The sequence below is a fragment of the Puma concolor genome, chromosome B2 (assembly GCF_028749965.1).
Source record: "Puma concolor isolate L17-30 chromosome B2, mPumCon1.1.hap2, whole genome shotgun sequence".
NCBI classification, from domain to species: domain Eukaryota; kingdom Metazoa; phylum Chordata; class Mammalia; order Carnivora; family Felidae; genus Puma; species Puma concolor.
This window is the reverse complement of record NC_141671.1, coordinates 128184910-128203372: the sequence shown is the minus strand read 5'-3', so window position 1 is coordinate 128203372 and position 18463 is coordinate 128184910. Positions and strand designations below refer to the sequence as shown.

The 18463-nt window shown below is 37.0% G+C and overlaps 1 pseudogene; it reads right to left on the bottom strand.

Annotated features, from left to right (window-relative positions):
* Nucleotides 1-10136: 10136 nt before the first annotated feature.
* On the bottom strand, nucleotides 10137-13120 carry LOC147581249 (short coiled-coil protein B pseudogene; annotated as a pseudogene).
* Nucleotides 13121-18463: the final 5343 nt, after the last annotated feature.

Genomic DNA, 18463 nt, shown 5'->3' with positions numbered 1-18463 from the left:
CCCTAACATAAGCTATAGACTTTGGGGGATAATGATGTGACAGTGCAGGTTCATCAGTCATAACAAATACAACATTCCAGTGAATGACATAGATTGGGGGAGGCTAGGCATATATGGGACAAAGGGCATATAGAAATCTCAATTTTCCTGTGAACCTCAAACTGCTCTAAAAAGTTAGTCTATTGGAGCACCTGCGTGGTTAAGTTGCTTAAGCATCCAACTCTTGATCTCAGCTCAGGTCATGATCTCATGGGTTCGTGGGATAGAGCCCCACCTCAGGCTCTGCACTGACATCCGAAACCTGCTTAGGATTCGCTGTCTCCCTCTCTCACTGACCTGCCCCTGCTCATGCTCTCTCTGTCCCTCTCTTAATAAATAAATAAATAAATAAATAAATAAATAAATAAATAAACAAATCTATTAAAAATAAAAACTTACATAGAACATGAACAGCAGACACTGTTTGGAGCACTTTATATATTTTATGAAACTGAATTTATGTAATCTTCATAACAACTTTCCGAGACAGACATTAATACTCATATCCCCTTTTTGATGAGGAGGAGACCGCAGCAGAGAAAGATTAACAGAACCCAAATGGCACAACTGCAAAGTGTCCGAGCCCACAGCTGGTGTAGCCTATGTACCCATCATTACACTGTTGGATTACTTCTCAGTCATGCATGATCAAGTCCCCCCTCACACATTTCACCTCTCCACCCCAAGCACACTCCCTTAAACTCTTAGCTGCAGTTGCTTTCATAGAAGAACTGTATACTTTACATAAATATACTCTTAACAATTCTGCATGTGTCAATCTCAAAGATATGCTTCATAAGGAAAAGGGGAAGTGAAAGAGTCTGTAATGGTTTTCTCAGTCAAGATGAATATAAGGAGTCATTCGAGTTTTTCATTTGCATCAGAATCAGCAGATTGCCTCACTAGGTCTTTGGCTAACTGCCCAAATCTGAAGTATTACGCAAATTTGTATTTACTGAGTTAGCACCTTATTGCCTTGGTTGTCCCATGGTTGTTTTGGGAGGTTTTTATTTTCTTCTTTTACATTTTCTGTTTTAAGAGTTGTGTCCTTCTAAAAACAAACAAACAAACAAAGAATCAAAAATAAAAATAAAAACAGAAAAGAATCAACATTTTTTTAAAGTTTTGTCAAGATAGAGACATCTAAATTGTTTTGATAGTCAGGGTGCCATAGATGAGAGAATGTTCAAAAGAATCACTATTCGTTCCCAGAGTTCAAGTTTCTTTTTGAGTAGTTTCATGAAAATTATTTTTTAAATACATATATATATATATATATATATATATATATATATATTTATATATATTTACATGCAGGGTTATGTTCTGAATGTCATACACACATGCAAAAGTCACTTTACAAGGAGAGTTGGCTTGGATGCAAGAAGAATCTCACAGAATACAAATGAACTTGGAGGAATTAGTAATACTTTGAAAACAATAGGGAAATGACAGTAAGAGTTAAAGACGTAATTGAAATCTGTCTTTGACGGAAATAGTTTCTAAAAGAAATGTAAGCATCTGCTGGCAGCTTTTAAAAATATTAATGATTACTGAAATTGAGAAATGCCAACAGTATGGAGTGAATAAAAACTACTTCCTTAATGAGGTTTCATAAGATGAGCAATTGTTTTGTACATGTTCTAGACTTTACTTTTATATTTAAGGATTAAAAAATAAAACAGTGCAAAGAGTGTTTAAATATAAAAAAGAAGACTTGTGGCAAATTCAGATTATGATATAATTGACCATTAAAATAGGAATGCCTTCTTTAGCCAGAAAAATGAATAACTTGTGTTCTCTGCGGCATGTTTTTGCAAAGAAAAAGTAGAAAGGATGTTTACTTGAAATGATGTTGATCTTTAGTGTTGAAGTTTACAGAACAGAAAAATATAGAAATAATGTGTGCATGGACAGCCCCAGGATGCATACAGTGGATGCATTGTGTTCTCTCGGGTTACATAACTGCTTTGAAAGTTTTCTTTTCTGTGTCATCAAGGAAGAATTTTGGGCCCTGCCAGGACACTCTACCATTTGGCCCTGTAGACTCCAAGCATGCCTGGAGACATGTGCCAATTGGTTGTTGGTTTTTGAAGAGCGTTCTGATCTCCGTGGAGTTACCCCACTGGACTCGGAAGAGTCTGACCCACATGTCACATTCCAGCTGTTGGCTTGTTTGTTTTTAATCTCAATCTAGTTTAATTGGAATAAGGTGAGTCACCTTGCAGGTATGTCGGCTGACACGTGTGTCGGGGAAACTGATTAAAGGGGTTGGACTTGAAATTGAACAGATAAGACTGTAATTTAATGGGCCTCCTAGGAACTGCATTTTGTTTTTGTTCTTGTTTTCTCTACTTACCTTGTAAACAGATTCCTTAAACTTTACACTGTGAATTTGGGGATGCCTGGGTGACTCAGTCAGTTAAGCATCTGACTTCGGCCCAGGTCATGATCTCACAATCTCGAGTTCGAGCCTCACGCTGGGCTCTGCGCTGACAGCTCAGAGCTGGAGCCTGCTTTGGATTTTGTTTGTCCCTTTCCCTCTGCCCCTCCCCCGCTTACACTCTCTCTCTTTCAAAAATAAATAAACATTAAAAGAAATTTTTAAAAAAGTAACAGTATACTACGAATCTTAATCTTTGGCACACATAGAGCTTTTCTTCTGTGAAACAGGGTTACTTGGGATGTAGTCAGTATCTGAATTCCCATCTTTATCATCAGAACACTTATAATGTGTCAGGTAGTATTCAACGTGCTTTCATAGATTACCTCACTTAATCATGGAAGCACCCATATAAATTTGTTTCTATGGTTTTATCCTTCTTTATGAAGAGGAAACAAACACAAAAAGGCTAAGTGACACCCCCAAGAACACCCAGTTAAGATGGGGAAGAGACAAGGTATAGATGTCAACACAATCACAGAACACAACCGACTTGTCTTGCAATGTGAAAATTATTCACTGAATCAACATAAAGGAAATAAACTATTTTCCTAGCTGATTTGGTAATTACTAGTGTCCAAAATAGTTATCAAGCAGTTTGGGTTGAAATAATTTAATGAAATTAAAAAAAAAATTTTTAGGATTATTTATTTTGAAAGAACAAGAGAGGGGAGAGGTAGAGAATGAGAAAGAGGGAGAGAATTCTGAGCAGGCTCCACACTGTCAGTGAAGAGTATGACACAGGGCTCAAACCTTCAAATCATGAGATCATGACCTGTGCTGAAACCAAGAGTCAGACACTTAACTGACTGAGCCACCCAGGTGCCTCAAAATAATTTAATGAGTTTTTAATGGTAGAACCCCTCCCCTCAAGATAACAATAAACTCCTAAAACCTGGATGAACAAATAAAAATAGGAGAAAAAATTAGGTATTTTAGTCATTTGTGATTATGGTCTCAATTTCAAATTTCAGAAAGCCATAACTAATAATAAGTTGTACAACATTCACAGTTCTTAGAGCAGACCAGGATGGCTAGACAAAAGTTGATTAAAAATAACAACAGAACACATCAATTCTCACTCAAAGTAAATATGCTTTCTTAAGATATCTCTATATATTTTAAATTATTTCTAATTAGAGAGATGTTACCTAATGTATTTTAAAGAGGCTGGTCATAACCAAAATACTTCTGAGGAGGTCATCGTATTAAATTTCAATATTTTTTTTTTTTATATGTACAGACTTCTAGGATATCTTCTCCATTTACTTTAGATCATCTAGTACCCAGACCATGCTATGATACAGAAGTGATCTGAGCATAAGAGAAAAGATCCTTCCTTCCTCAGAGTTCCTCCTGGAGGGCCTAGGAAATAATCCCCAGGTGGGGAAACCCAAGGACTGACAGCAATGTGGTGCTTGAAGGTCAAAAATAAATCTCCTTAAGGGAGAACTGGAAAAAATCAGAGAGGGAGAAGGGAAAGGGCCGGGGAGAGGAAAAAGGAGGAACTGAGGTTTGAGGCAGCAAAGGAGTATGGGAAGAAAGCAGAGGAGCAGGAGGGAAAAAGGAGTAATGGAGGAAAATGGAGGCCAAAGGAAGAGAAAGGAGAGGAGGACAGAGAGGTAAGCACAGTTTCATTTCCTTTCCCCATCAATGAGCTAGCTTAAAACCCAAAATCAGACACTGTGAAACTAAAAATTTCAGGAGATAGGGAAATACTTGTAAATCATTTAAAAATAATAACAGCTTCCTGCCATGATAGTAGAGGCTATAGGTCCCAACTCCCCTAACCGATTTCAAATGTCTCTTTCGAGAAGGTGAGTAAACATATCTATCTTCCCCATGAAAAAAAATTCCATTCCTAATGGAACTGAATGGGGTTGAAGGCATTTATTGTATATTCCACTTTCTTTGTATCTTCTCCAGCCCAAACTAGTCATAAACAAGCTTAGAGATTGTTAGACTCTGCCTCGTCACACATATAACCAACTTCTACAAAATGTGAGTGAAAGCTAGTATATTGTTAGCGGCCTCTTGTGAACATAAACGATTCACCACAAAAAGGCAAGCAAAAATGGCTTCTCATGAGTTTACAGAACACTGGAATCTTATTTCTGAAATAGTAATAGCACATCTGAAATAGTGATAACATTTGGATGTTCTGTAAATGCCAAATAAAGCCATGGTGGTGACTACGTACGTGTGATCTGCATATGTGTGTATATGTACGTATCCCACTTAAAAAGGAAGATCAGAAAAGCTAAAAATATCCTGATGACAGCTGAGGAGCTGGTTGTTGCCTTCCCCTGTAACAATGGAAATGCCGAGAGGAGAGGAATTACTCAGCTTTGGAGGGGTGATGTGGCTTAATAAAATCAGTTTAGAAGAGGAAACTTAAGCCTATCTGGGGATCTTCCTCCCAATGAAAACTCTTAGATAATGGAACCACCTCTCAAGAAAAATGCTAGAAATCCATTTAAAACTCAGCTGGCCACTACAAGGCATTGTGTTGTCCCAGACTTCATGCCCTTTGATGTCCAAACACTTTTATTTGATAAAATGTGTTCAAATCCCTCTACAAGGACTATGTATAAAGACAGATCATATATTCATATACATATATTGTGTAAATATAAGAATGCACACATCATTTATAGATGCACATATGTACATATAGTCTGTGCATATATATTGCTATATATGTGAATATATATACATGTATATACATGTATATACAATATATACATCTGCGTATGTGTGTGTAAATACATACATATATATACACACACACACACACACACACACACACACACAGGCTTACATACATACACATATATTGTCTCTCTCTAGTCCGTGTGTGTGTTTGTATACCTCACACACACAGATTACATGCAGACTATGTTTTTGTATGTATATAACACATATATATATATATATGTGTGTGTGTGACTATATATATGTGTGTGTGTATATATATATATGTGTGTGTGTGTGTATACATATATATACGTGTGTGTATATATATATATATGTAAGAGAGAACTTTGAGATTCAAGGCTTTTTTGTGTATATATGTTTTTAAACTTGCAGATCCCAAATGAAAACACTAAAAGCTGTGATCGGTGGATATTTAAGAAATATGCTAAGATGCATATTTTCCTTATTACTCTGATTATAATTTTCCTCATTACTCTAATTATACCCTGAAAGTCAGAATTGACCAGGTTTGCATTTCTTTTCAGTTAGTGCTTGCAGCTTCTGAGAACAAGCCCAAAGATTAATCTAAAATTCCAATAAAAGCAACAGAAAAAAGTACAGATGACAAAATGAAAATGCTCAGACTCAGAGTGAGAACTTCAGGTTCAATGACCTAACTTTTCCTTGAGAAGGGAACAATTGCTTTGAGAAAACCTCTGCCCCCACCGAATGACGCAGCTACTTCCTCCTAAACATAGATCACGTTATCAGCGTTGCCAAATATATCAACAACCGCCTGGCCGTTGAATACCATGTTTATCGAATGGACCATAACAGACAGCAAGAACACGCACAGTTGGAGGCGGTGATCTCCACAAGTATTTTCCAAACCAGCAAAATTCTTTATTTTTCATTTTTCTTTTCTCAATTAAGGGAAAGAGCGTTACAAAGCAAAACAGATACAAGAGAAGCACAGTTTAGATACCTCCTCTGAAACCCTTTCTCTGGGCCAACATGTAAAGTAATTATGGAGAGTTAGATTTTTATGTCTTCGCATAGCAACATGGACAGGGGGGACAGAGGGCCATGGAGTGGAGTTTATATTGGCCAGCCAACCAAATCCACTTTGAACTGCATAGAGAAAATTCCTAAGGACCCAGAGATAAATTCTCAACTTTTCCCCTCTACATAATGAAAGAATTCAAAGCTGAGTGTTTGGATGGGGTCAAGAGGGGTTTTATGTAACTATTTGTGAGACAAAAATGACTACAAGTTTGCAAATTTTTTCACATTGTTTAATTTTAAAAATAAGACAAATTTGTTGCAAAGTATTCAGGAAACAGGTAATTCAAAAGGAGAAAATCACATGTAATCCTACAATGCAGAGTAAGCAAACACTTTAAAGATTTTGATTCATGTTTTTTCCAATCTATATCCTGAAAACAGATATTTCAAAAACAAAAAGAGAATCATTTTGCACATGTAACTTTGTGCCCTGCTTTTCTCATGACACTATATTGTGACCATATATTTCAGGTAGTATTTATGTACAACACCTTTCAACTGCTATTTGACACTCATACGGCCTTGTCCCTCATTCACAGACTTAATTCTCTATTGCTGTTGTCAGTGGTTTGCTGTCATTAACCGTCTGTGTTGTGAATCCTTACATTTTCCGCTTACGTACATCCATAAATATTTCTCTAGAATAATTTATTTGAAATCTGTCAAAAGGTAAAATCTCCAAGACTTTGTCATATAAACAGTTAAAATATACTTTAGAAAGTTTGCAATAACGTTTTCCTTTCTACCAGCGGGTTTGTTTATTGTGGTTTTCGACAGAGTACTTCTTTGTGTGTTTGTCTGGTTGGTTTTTTACCTACTCGAACCCATCAATATTCTTTTAGGGTTGCTTTCATGAGTTCATGTTTAGAAAAGCTTTTCCTATCCAAGAATACTAAAGTACTATATACAGAAATAAATCACCAAAGTAAATTGGAATTTTTAAGGTGAACTTTTATTTTCTTCAAGTCTCTATACCTTTTAAAACATTGAACTGATACTAGAATTTATGTTGATTGTATGAGATAAAAGTCAACCAATATTCTGAATACATTTATTAAATAAGCCATCCTGCCCTCACTGACTAGATGTGCTACCTCATAGAAATATGCACATTATTTTTTAGTTAATTCAATCTGTAAAGTTATTACAACCTCATTCTCACTTCTCTGGAAAGACCCAGGAGTAGCGATTATTTCATCTGTGTAGAAGTAGCTAAAGTCGAGCAGATTTTCATCTTCTACGTTTGTTTTCTCGGTTAAAAAAAAATAAAATAAAAAATCAGGGGTGCCTGGGTGTCTCCGTTGGTTAAGTGTTCAGCTGTTGACTTCGGCTCAGGTCATGATCTCATGGTTCGTGTGTCTGAGCCCCATATCGGGCTCTGTGCTGACAGTGGGAAGCCTGCTTGGGATTCTCTCTCTCTCCCTCTCTCTCTCTCTCTCTCTCTCTCTGCCCCTCCCCTGCTTATGCACTCTGTCTCTCTCTCTCTCTCTCTCTCGAAATAAAGAAACTTAAAAACAAATCAAAGGTTAATCTCCCCTCAAAATCTTAATCCTATTCATGATTGAGATGAACATAGAAATCAGTAGATGAAATCAAGAGAGGGTTATGCAGCCCAACTAGAGAGCCAAACTGCACGAGGAAAATACATGCTTAATCAAAGGACCGGGACAATCTCAGTGCTTCTTCCTGCTTCCCTGTCCTTTTGTGATATTGCATTTAATGCAGGTGTTCTCAAAGTGAAGTTCCCAGACCAGCAGCATTGCCAGGGAACTTGTTAGACCTCCTGAATCAGCAATTCTGGGTGTTGGGCCCAGCAAGCCATGTTTTACCCAGCCCCGCAGGTGACACCGAGGGACACATAAGTTTGAACTACTGATTGAAAAGGACTTTGTCAGGAGAGAATCTGAACATAACCCACATAAAATATGATATCTATATGAGATCCCAGCCTTCACCTGGATATGCAATGCAGACCTTTCTTCATTTGCCCTTCCCCATTTATTATGTAGCCATTTATTAAACATGTTTTATGGGCCCAGACTAGGGCTGGGTGCTGAGTATGAACGCTAAATAAGCCAAACCCTTTGCCTTCAGAAAATTTACTGTAAATTTTATAGTAAATACACACACACACACACACACACACACACACACATATATATAATGCCCACAACTATTTACTATAAAATAATACTATATATATTTTGTTCTGTCTGAAAAAAATACCTTATATAGATAAAGAAAAATTCCTTATAGATAAGGAAAGAAAACTCATCTATTAATTTCTCATTTGTCATTTTTTATCTACATGACTACTTAAAATAAATATAAGTATTCTGCTTCTTCAAATAGAAGCTTTTCTGTTGAATAAACAATGCTATGATCATTTGCAAGATGAGATCCTATAAAAATAATATTAAAAGTATTTTTAATTAGAAATGAAAAGGAACCACACATGGAACCATGCTAAAATAGTTACGAAAAAGCCCAGGTAAGCAAGGGCTATTTTAAAGAGTAGATAACTAAACAAAGCAGAGGCTAACACGTAAGTCTGAAAGGATAGCACTGTACTCCCTCCCCACCCCGCATCCATGGGGGATAACCTTTCAAAGACCCCCAGTGCATGCCTGAAATTGAAGATGATACTGAACCCCATACATACTATGTTTTTCCTATACATGCATACCGATGATAAAGTTTCATTTACAAGTTAGGCACACTAAGAGATTAATAATGACCAGTAATGAAATAGAACAATTATAACAATAGGGGTACCTGGGTGGCTCAGTCGGTTAAGCTTTTTGACTCTTGGTTTCCGCTCAGGTCATGATCTCACGGTTTGTGAGTTTGAGCACCACATCAGTCAGCACAGAGCCTGCTTGGGATTCTCTCTCTCTCCCTCTCTCTGCCTCTCTCTCTCATAATAAATAAACAAACTTAAAAAAAGAACAATTATAACAATATACTGTAATGAGTTCTGTGGACGTGGTCTCTCTCTGTCTCACATATCTTATTGTACCCTTCTTCATGTGCTTATGTGAGATGACAAAATGCCTACATGATGAGATGACGCGAGGTGAGTGACACAGGCATTGTGACATAGTGTTAGGCTTCTAATGACCTTCTTAATGATACATCAGAAAGAGGATCATCGGCTTCCAGAGCATGGTCGACCAGAGGAATAAAACTGTAAACAGTGGAACTATGGATAAGCAGGGGACTGTCATTGCAATGAATATTAACCAAGGTATAATTGAAAGGTTTACCTCTTGGAAGCGAGAAAAGCCAGATGCGATGTAAGAGATAGTAAAACAGTAACAAGGTAGAAGACCTGAGGAGTGAATATAAATAATAAAAGCAGAAAGCAGGATGACCTTGAGTATTTTTAAAGCCAAGAAAAAGAAAGAGGTAACCACAATTATTATTGTTTAATTTTCTTATTAGTTTTCTTTATTTTTGAGAGGCAGAGAGAGACAGAGCACGTGTGGGGGAGGGACAGAGAGAGAGGGAGACACAGAATCCAAAGCGGGCTCCGCGCTCTGAGCTGTTAGCACAGAGCCCGACGTGGGGCCCGAACTCGCAAACCGTGAGATCATGACCTGAGCCGAAGTCGGGCGCTCAACCGACTGAGCCACCCAGGGGACCCCATAATTATTTTTTAAAAGGAGGACTAACAGGTTGGTTATGTTAAACCATGAGTTTCTCTTCTCTAAGTCTGTGACTCCTTCCACAGTGAGTGAAGCAATCACCTTTCCTCTGATACCAAATCTCCACCTTCCCTTCAGGCTCCACTCAGGACACACTTTCCCTGACACGCTTCTTCCTCACCTTGACTCCACAGTCAAGGTCTCTTATTCCAACAACTCTTTTAATAAAGACAGGAGACCCAGTGCTATTTTAATATTCCAGTACAGATTTGTGAGTGGCATAGTGATGTAACTCGCCTTGTGTCATGGCAGAATGACACAAAAGGGGGATGTTCTCCAGAATGTTCTGGTAGCAACTTCCCACAGGGTATTTCCATTATCTGGGGGGAAAAAAAATTTTCCCAATCAAATCTCATCATCTTTCTTTATCGGTCAATATGCTTTCTCTTCCTCACTTATGCAACTCCCACACATTCTTCAGTTAAAACTTCGAGTGTCAGTTCAGCCACAAAGTCAATTCTGGACAGTTCAAATTCTTCTATTAGAAGTTATCACTTCTCCAACCTCCCTCATCACATCATGTGTTACAATTATAATTTTATATATATTTATGTAATTAAAGTCTATTTACTCCACTTGACCCTTCTCTCCCTGTCTATGTTTGTCCACTTTTGAAACATCAGCCCCCTTTCTAGCATGTGGTAGGTGTTAACAAAATAATTAAATATTTTTTGAATGAATAAATGACTGTTTGAGACCTTGAACAAGAGAAGTAACCCTCTTTCCCCTTAAGATCTTACTTATTATTCTCTCAGTCTAGAATAACTTTTTTCTGAAATCCGTGTCTTAGTTTTACAATTTTATTAGCAGCATTTGTCTAATTATCAATGGGGGTATTTCACCTGTTATTATAATACAGTAAGACCCTTCTGCCCCACCCCCTGTATGTTCTTATTTACTTCTTGTTCTCCCCACCCTTCTAAAAGAATAAATCTTTATGAAGACAAGGACTTCTTTTTTTAATCCTGAAACAGGTTTTTATTAAACAGCAAAGCAAAATTGTAACACAATTTTAAATGTTTGCATATTAGGCCACAAAAGGGATGCAAAATGTTTGCAATGTGGCTATTTTCTATATTTATGTAGCTGAAGTCATTCATCAAATCTTGCATCAATAAAAACATAAGATTATTCCATAATTAAAAGTAGCCCACATCTAACAACCATAAGTTGTACTCATGGATCCCTTTTTCTATTTAACATTTTCACATTATTTTGTGATATTAATGCCCTTACCTAATGGGATCTACAAGCTAAAGTTTAAAAAATTGTCAAAGAATGACTACAAGTCTGCAAGATAGTAGGGTTCACAGAAAATTTGGGGAGAAGTAATGAGATAAAATAACAAGAAAGTATCAATTGGTACATGTGTAAAACTCTCCCATTTTATTCATGATTTTGACACTAATATACTCTTAAGGGATTTTGCAAAAGTTGAGCTGCCAGGTACTACAAATAAACCTTGAGACCAAACTCTTGTGACCATTCTCTTCTAGATGTGGTTTACATAAGGTTAGTCAAACTTAATCCACTTTCATATATGTTCCCCAAAGATCTCCTCTGTGCCAGAGATAACACAGATTTGGAGTAAAAACATTTGGAGTTGGTTACTACTGTTTACCAAGCACTGTTTCCAACCTATTTCTATTTTTCCTCAAAATTTTACTTTTCAAACATACGCACGACCAGCACTCATTTTCTCAGATACCAAGGGGATTGTTTTAGGCCAAGGAAGTTTTTAACAACAAATCTTCCCAAATTTACAACTCAGTTTGAAGAAAAATCTTCATTTTGACACCCTCTGTTTTTAATTGATTAAAGAGAAACCAACAATCCTCTTTTATTACTCCATGTAACGAGCTCTAACTGAGCAAGTACCTTATTTTGGTTATGTTTCAACAATTAGAGGTTAGGCTGCTCTCATAGATGATTAACTACTGAAATTTTATAAATGTGAAACCAATTTTTTTTTCCTTAGGAGAAGGGAAATGGGGAGGAGAGAAACAGATGGGGACACCTGGATGGTTCAGTCCATTGAGTGTCCAACTCTTGATTTCAACTCAGGTCATGATTTCACTGCTTGTGCGATCAAGCCTCGCGTCAGGCTCCAGCTAACAGCATAGAGCCTGCTTGGGATTCTGTCTCTCCCTCTTTCTGTCCCTTCTCCACTTGGGCACACGTGCATGTTCTCTCTCTCAATAAATAAATACACTTAAAAAAAAAGAAGCAAATAGTAAAGAGGCACAAGATGGTGGAAAGGGTAGACAAAGCTGTGCATTCGGTACATGATTTTGGTCACCTTCTCACAACATAATGGTTATTTCCTTGTATCTCTTACTATGCCTATAATAAAAGACAGTGTTAAATCTATAAATCAGGGGCGCCTGGGTGGCGCAGTCGGTTAAGCGTCCGACTTCAGCCAGGTCACGATCTCGCGGTCCGTGAGTTCGAGCCCCGCGTCAGGCTCTGGGCTGATGGCTCAGAGCCTGGAGCCTGTTTCCGATTCTGTGTCTCCCTCTCTCTCTCTCTGCCCCTTCCCCGTTCATGCTCTGTCTCTCTCTGTCCCAAAAAATAAATAAAACGTTAAAAAAAAATCTATAAATCAAAGCAAATTTGAAATACATTTGTTTTCATGTTTCATAAATAATACACATTACTAATTATAAAGTTCCTACAATACATTTGCACATTTTCATAGACTCATAATACACACTCATGCAAGTCTTCTATTATGCTCCTAGTTTTGCCCAGATCTGACATTATCTTCATACCCACTCAACGAAGCCACACAAAAAGGTACTATAACATTTGGAATTGATCCAAATGTTAAACAATAAAAAGATTGGCAGCAATCTCATAAAACAGAAAGGAGACAAGTCCCTTACTTTTCTTTTTCTTTTTGTGTCAGCGTTTTGAAAAACACAAGAAGATGACATGAGATTTTCTATATAGTGTCCAAGAATTTGGTTTTATGATTTTAGCTTCAGATTTTCTTCCTCAACTGCATACACCCTTTAGGTGTGTGTTGGAGTTCCAACACTTGATTGAGAAGGTGTGTGTGTTTTTTTTCCCCCTCCAGTTCCACCTGCTTTTTAGCACCAACTCCAGCCATGTCAGCCTTCATCATCTTGGGTTACAAATTTGGGGGACTTGGCTACAAAATTCTTGATGAATGGTTTGCCTTTGGAGACACCAGGAGGTGGAGGGTTTGGGAGGATACCTCAGGCCCCGACACTTGGACCAACTTGAAAATAAGAATTTTGACTGGTTCCCTGCTATGGTTCCAGTCCCTGGTGCTGTGTTGGAGTAAGTGGGGGGAAGAAAAAGAAGAAACGTTCGTCTCTCTCGGGTTGGAATAACTGAAGCAGACCAGCACCGAACAGAGGCACACTAGACTTTTCCAAACTGTCAGTAGCCAAAAGATAAGTATACCATCCATTTTAGGTTGGTTACAGTAGGAACGACACATATGGCAGTAGCAGGGAGCAGAACAGGGAGGTGATGATAGGGAAATGTGAGGATGTCTCACATCTTTAGCCATTGTAAGCAATGCAGACGACATTTAAAAATTTGGGGAACTGAATAGCATGAGTGGGTAAGGCAGGGAGGACTTATTCAAACATAAGTTAATGACTTACAGCCAATACATAGTATTTTCTGTTAGTTAAGTATGTAAATATAACCCCGGGCACCAGCCCTTACAAGATTTAGGTTCTGGTAGAAAAGAACATTGTCAGGTCCTACATAATAAGTTTAAAAAAAAAAGTCCAGATTATCCTCTCACTAAAATGATTTCATCATAAGAGCTACAATCTCACCTCTTCAGACAACAATTACCACTATGGGTGGTAAGGAGATTGTATATATTGTGACATATATTTTATTTGTTATTGCCCTCTATTATGAGCTAAATTGTGTCACTTTTTCTTCCAAAAGTTATATATTGAAGTCCTAACCCACCACTACCTCAGAATATGACTGCATTTAGAGATAGGACCTTTAAAGAGGTAATCAAGGTTAAAATGAGTTCATTGGGGTGAGCCCTATCCCTTATGACTGGTGTGCTTGTAAGAAGACATTAGGACAGCAACACAAGGAACCAAAAGACCATGTGAATATATAGTGAAAAGGCAGTCATCTACAAGCCAAGGAAAGAGACCTCATAAGAAACCAACCAAGCCTGCTGACACTTCCATCTCAGACTTCCAGCCTCCAGAAGTGTGAGAAAATAAATATCTGGGGGCTCCTGGGTGGCTGGGTTGTTTAAGCATCCGACTTCTGTTCAGGTCATGCTGTCATCGTCTATGAGTTCAAGCCCTGCAGAGGGCTCTGTGCTGACAGCTCAGAGCCTGGAGCCTCCTTTGGACTCTCTTCTCTCTCCCTCTGTTCCTCCCCTACTCATTCTCTCTCTCTCTCTCTCTCTCTCTCTCAAAAATAAATACACATTAAAAATAAATAAATAAATAAATAAACCAATTTGACAATAAATTTCATATATAAAAAAAATAAAGTAATATCAAGGGAAAAAAAAATAAAATAAAATAAATAAATAAATAAATAAATACCTGTTGTTTAAATCACCCGGTCTCTGGTATTTTGTTATGGAAGCTCTAGAAAACTAATATACCCTCCATTTTAAGATGTGTTAATTTAAATATAGGAACTCAGCAAAGTATATATGTTCCGAAAGCCCATTTGTTGACTTACTGAATGAGCAAAGAAGAAGTAGTCAAAGTTAGAATAGATATCAGCAACTATTAACAACAGCTGAAATGAACAAAGTGTTTGGAGACTATTCACTGGTGATATATCTGGCTGAGAGAAAAACGTGATTATGCAGACACTCGTCCAGGAAAACACCATATATATTCCACTTCACATAAACTGATGTCTGAGAGCACATCATTTGTACATACTAATAAAAGGGGAGAAGATACAAATGAATCTAGAGAAGGAAAAAAAAAATACATTTCAAAAGAGGTGACCAGTCTTAGAGATTTTAAAACACAGAAAAAGAGGCCAAAAAAATAAAATTGTTGTAGGCAGCAGATCATGAAAATGACAATGAAAAAAATAACCTATGGAAGTGATAGAAAAAGGAGTCCAAAATGTAGAGGCAGAAAAGCAAAGAAAAAGAGTTATCACCACATACTCAAGGCAAGGGTATTGTAATTTTTCAAGGGCCCACAACATCTCTGAAGTTTTAACAGAAAATGTATTGGATTTGAAAATCACAGTTGAAAAATAAAATTTTACAATATATAAAAGTTTACAAGTTTTAATAGCACATTCTCCAATCCATTGTATCCTATACCTATATAACAGTTGCGTATCAACTTTATATTAAGTTGGGAAAAGGAAACGTTTTAACATGTTTCATATGATATAGGTAGTGAATCTATAATAAGAGCATCACGAACCTTTGAAAGTCCTAAAATTGCCCCAGAGAAAGATGATAAGGCAATGTAGAAAGAGAAGGAAGATATGGTAGAGACAAAATAGCTTTATCAGAGCTATAAAATCATGGGTTCTCTAGCAAACCTAACCAGTGCACTAGACCATTGTTCCTAAGAGAAGATATTGGGAGAGGGAATAATCAATGCTAAGAACTCAGACATTAGGTATGTATCTTATTGTTTGGCAGTATGGTTGCTAAAATATAACCCAAAAGTATGTTCTTACCTCAGCAATTTGTGGGTTTAAACAAGCACAGGGTTAGGTCTAAATAAGGACAAACACTAATTTAATGAACTCAGGGAAAAATCTGCTATCAAAGTGGAAAACATCATTCACCAGTTGCTCGACATTAGGAAGAGAGAGCTATTTTACTTTTTCAAGAGATTGAATCATCACTTCCTACAGAAATGACCTAATAAAACATATTGCATTGCTCACATCAACATGAATCCATTGTTCAATAAAACACAACCAGATTAGACCATTAAAAAATAGTTTTCCAGGGAATGAAGATAAGCAATTGTGTTGGTATCTTCAGGGAAACTTATATCCTACTTTGAATACAATAAAAGACTATTGATTAACACTTAATTAAAAAGATAAAGCAACACAGTGTGATTTCACACTTGAAAGGAGAATTATGGGGGCGCCTGGGTGGCGCAGTCGGTTAAGCGTCCGACTTCAGCCAGGTCACGATCTCGCGGTCCGTGAGTTCGAGCCCTGCGTCGGGCTCTGGGCTGATGGCTCAGAGCCTGGAGCCTGTTTCCGATTCTGTGTCTCCCTCTCTCTCTGCCCCTCCCCCGTTCATGCTCTGTCTCTCTCTGTCCCAAAAATAAATAAACGTTGAAAAAAAAAATTTTTAAAAAAGAAAGGAGAATTATGACAACTGAATTTAATGCCAAAATATAGAACTTTATTTCTAATAGGATAGTATGGGAATTTTAGGGAGAGTATAACAAATAATAAAAACCAGTATGCTTATCATATTAATAGGTCATAATAACTTTTTACAACATGCTGCCAGCATGTGAACCTTGAAAGTAAATTTGCGTATATACTATAAAAAAGCCTACGTTTCAATTCTTAGAAAAGAGAAGTCAATTGTTTAAACCATGAAAATTAAAACCATATTTAAATTTTCTATTATTAAAGATTCTAACACCTATGAGTACATACTTTCTAATGTGTATTTAGGTAGATTTCTTAGACAGTAGGACTAAGTAAATCAGGAATCCTAGGTACGTCACACAATGTTTATAGATTATTAGCTTTGCAGTTATGGAGTATAATTATGGGGTACATACCTTACCTCCTTTTTTGAAACTGAAACTATCATTTGGTAGAAATGTAACACTATGCAATGAGTTGATACACTTTGAGTGCAAGTATCACTGCATTCCATCAATATAAAAGAGATTAACTAGGATGCTCTGATTCACACATGGATATTTCTAGAATGAGAGAATATGGGAAATAAACCTTCACTGTTAACATGGACAATACTGCCAGGAGGTAACAATGGCCCATCACTCTTAGTTATATTTTTGACCTTTGGGTTTTTAAGTGTAGATTTTTTTAAACAATACAGGTGATCAATACACAAATGTCAAAGCCTTAAACTCAGTCCTATCTCAGCAAGTACGGTTGGCCCTTGAACAATGGGGGGGTTAGAAATGCTGGCCCCCAACCCCCACACAGTTGAAAAATCCACACCTAACTTTTCATTGCCCCCAAACTTAGCTACTAATAGTCTACTACTGACTAAAAGCCTAACAGATAACACAATCAATTGACATGTATTTTGTATTGTAGATTGACATGTATTACACACTGTATTCTTATAATAAAGTTAAGCTAGAGAAAAGGATATGTTATTAAGAAAATCATAAGAGAAAATACATTTACAGTACTGTACAATATTTTTTCTAAAAATCCATGTATAATTGGACCCATGCAGCTCAAATTGATGTTGTCAGTTATATACATGACAAGATTCATCTTTCTATGTATGTATTCCTGGTGTTATAATAAGCATACCAGGCTACATATTCAAATGCAAAGATGTAGGCCAACCTCTATACTTATTAGTTCTAGAACTATGACAAGTCCTTAGGTCTTTAGATCCCAAGTTTCTTCAATTCAATCTGTAAAATGGGTATAATTGTACCTACTCTGCTTATCTTGCAAGAATATAGGAGAGCATAATTGTAACATAACATTTGTAAACCTTACAAGTAAAATCTCAGTCAAATACTAAACAGATACTCCTAATGACTTGGGAAAATAGCTTTCATCTCTTTGGACGTCAGTTATAAGTAACAACGGTAATAGTAGTATCAGAGACTCGTATAGCACTAATTCCACATGACAGGCAGTGTTGTGTGTGTTCCAAATAAATCCATTAAGTCCTCCAAAGGCATGTAAAATCTATATCTCTACTGCCTAGTGGATTTCAAGACACAGATTAAGCAGTATGTTGAATGAAAGTTGGATAAGTAAAATGGAAAAATGAGGGCCACCTGGGTGGCTCAGTTGGTTAAGCATCTGACTTCAGTTCAGGTCATAATCTCGCCGTTCTCGAGTTTGAGTCCCGAGTGGGGCTCTGTGCTGACAGCTCAGAGCCTGGATGGAGCCTGTTTCAGATTCCGTGTCTCCCTCTCTCTCTGCCCCTCCCCACTCGCACTCTGACTCTCTCTCAAAAATAAATAAATAAAATCCTTTCAATAAAAAATAAATAAAATGGAAAAGTGACTTGAAATTCTTTCATTTTGACTTTCTTCCTGCGTAAGAAAAACTATGTAAATTTTCTTAATCTACAAGACAGGGGAAAAGGAGGCAAAAGTAAAACCTCTGTAGGTAGAATCACTGTGAAAAGATACGTTTCTAATTTTCTGTAAAAGAATGGATTAAGAACCAAAGTACGTGAAAAAGAAACAGGGGAAAAAAAAAGTCTGCTGATGAATATGTGGAAGACCCCATGCTGTTAGAATTTGCTAGAATTTGCTGTTAGAATTTGTTAGAATCTGCTACCAAAATGCTTGTAGAAGCCTTCTGG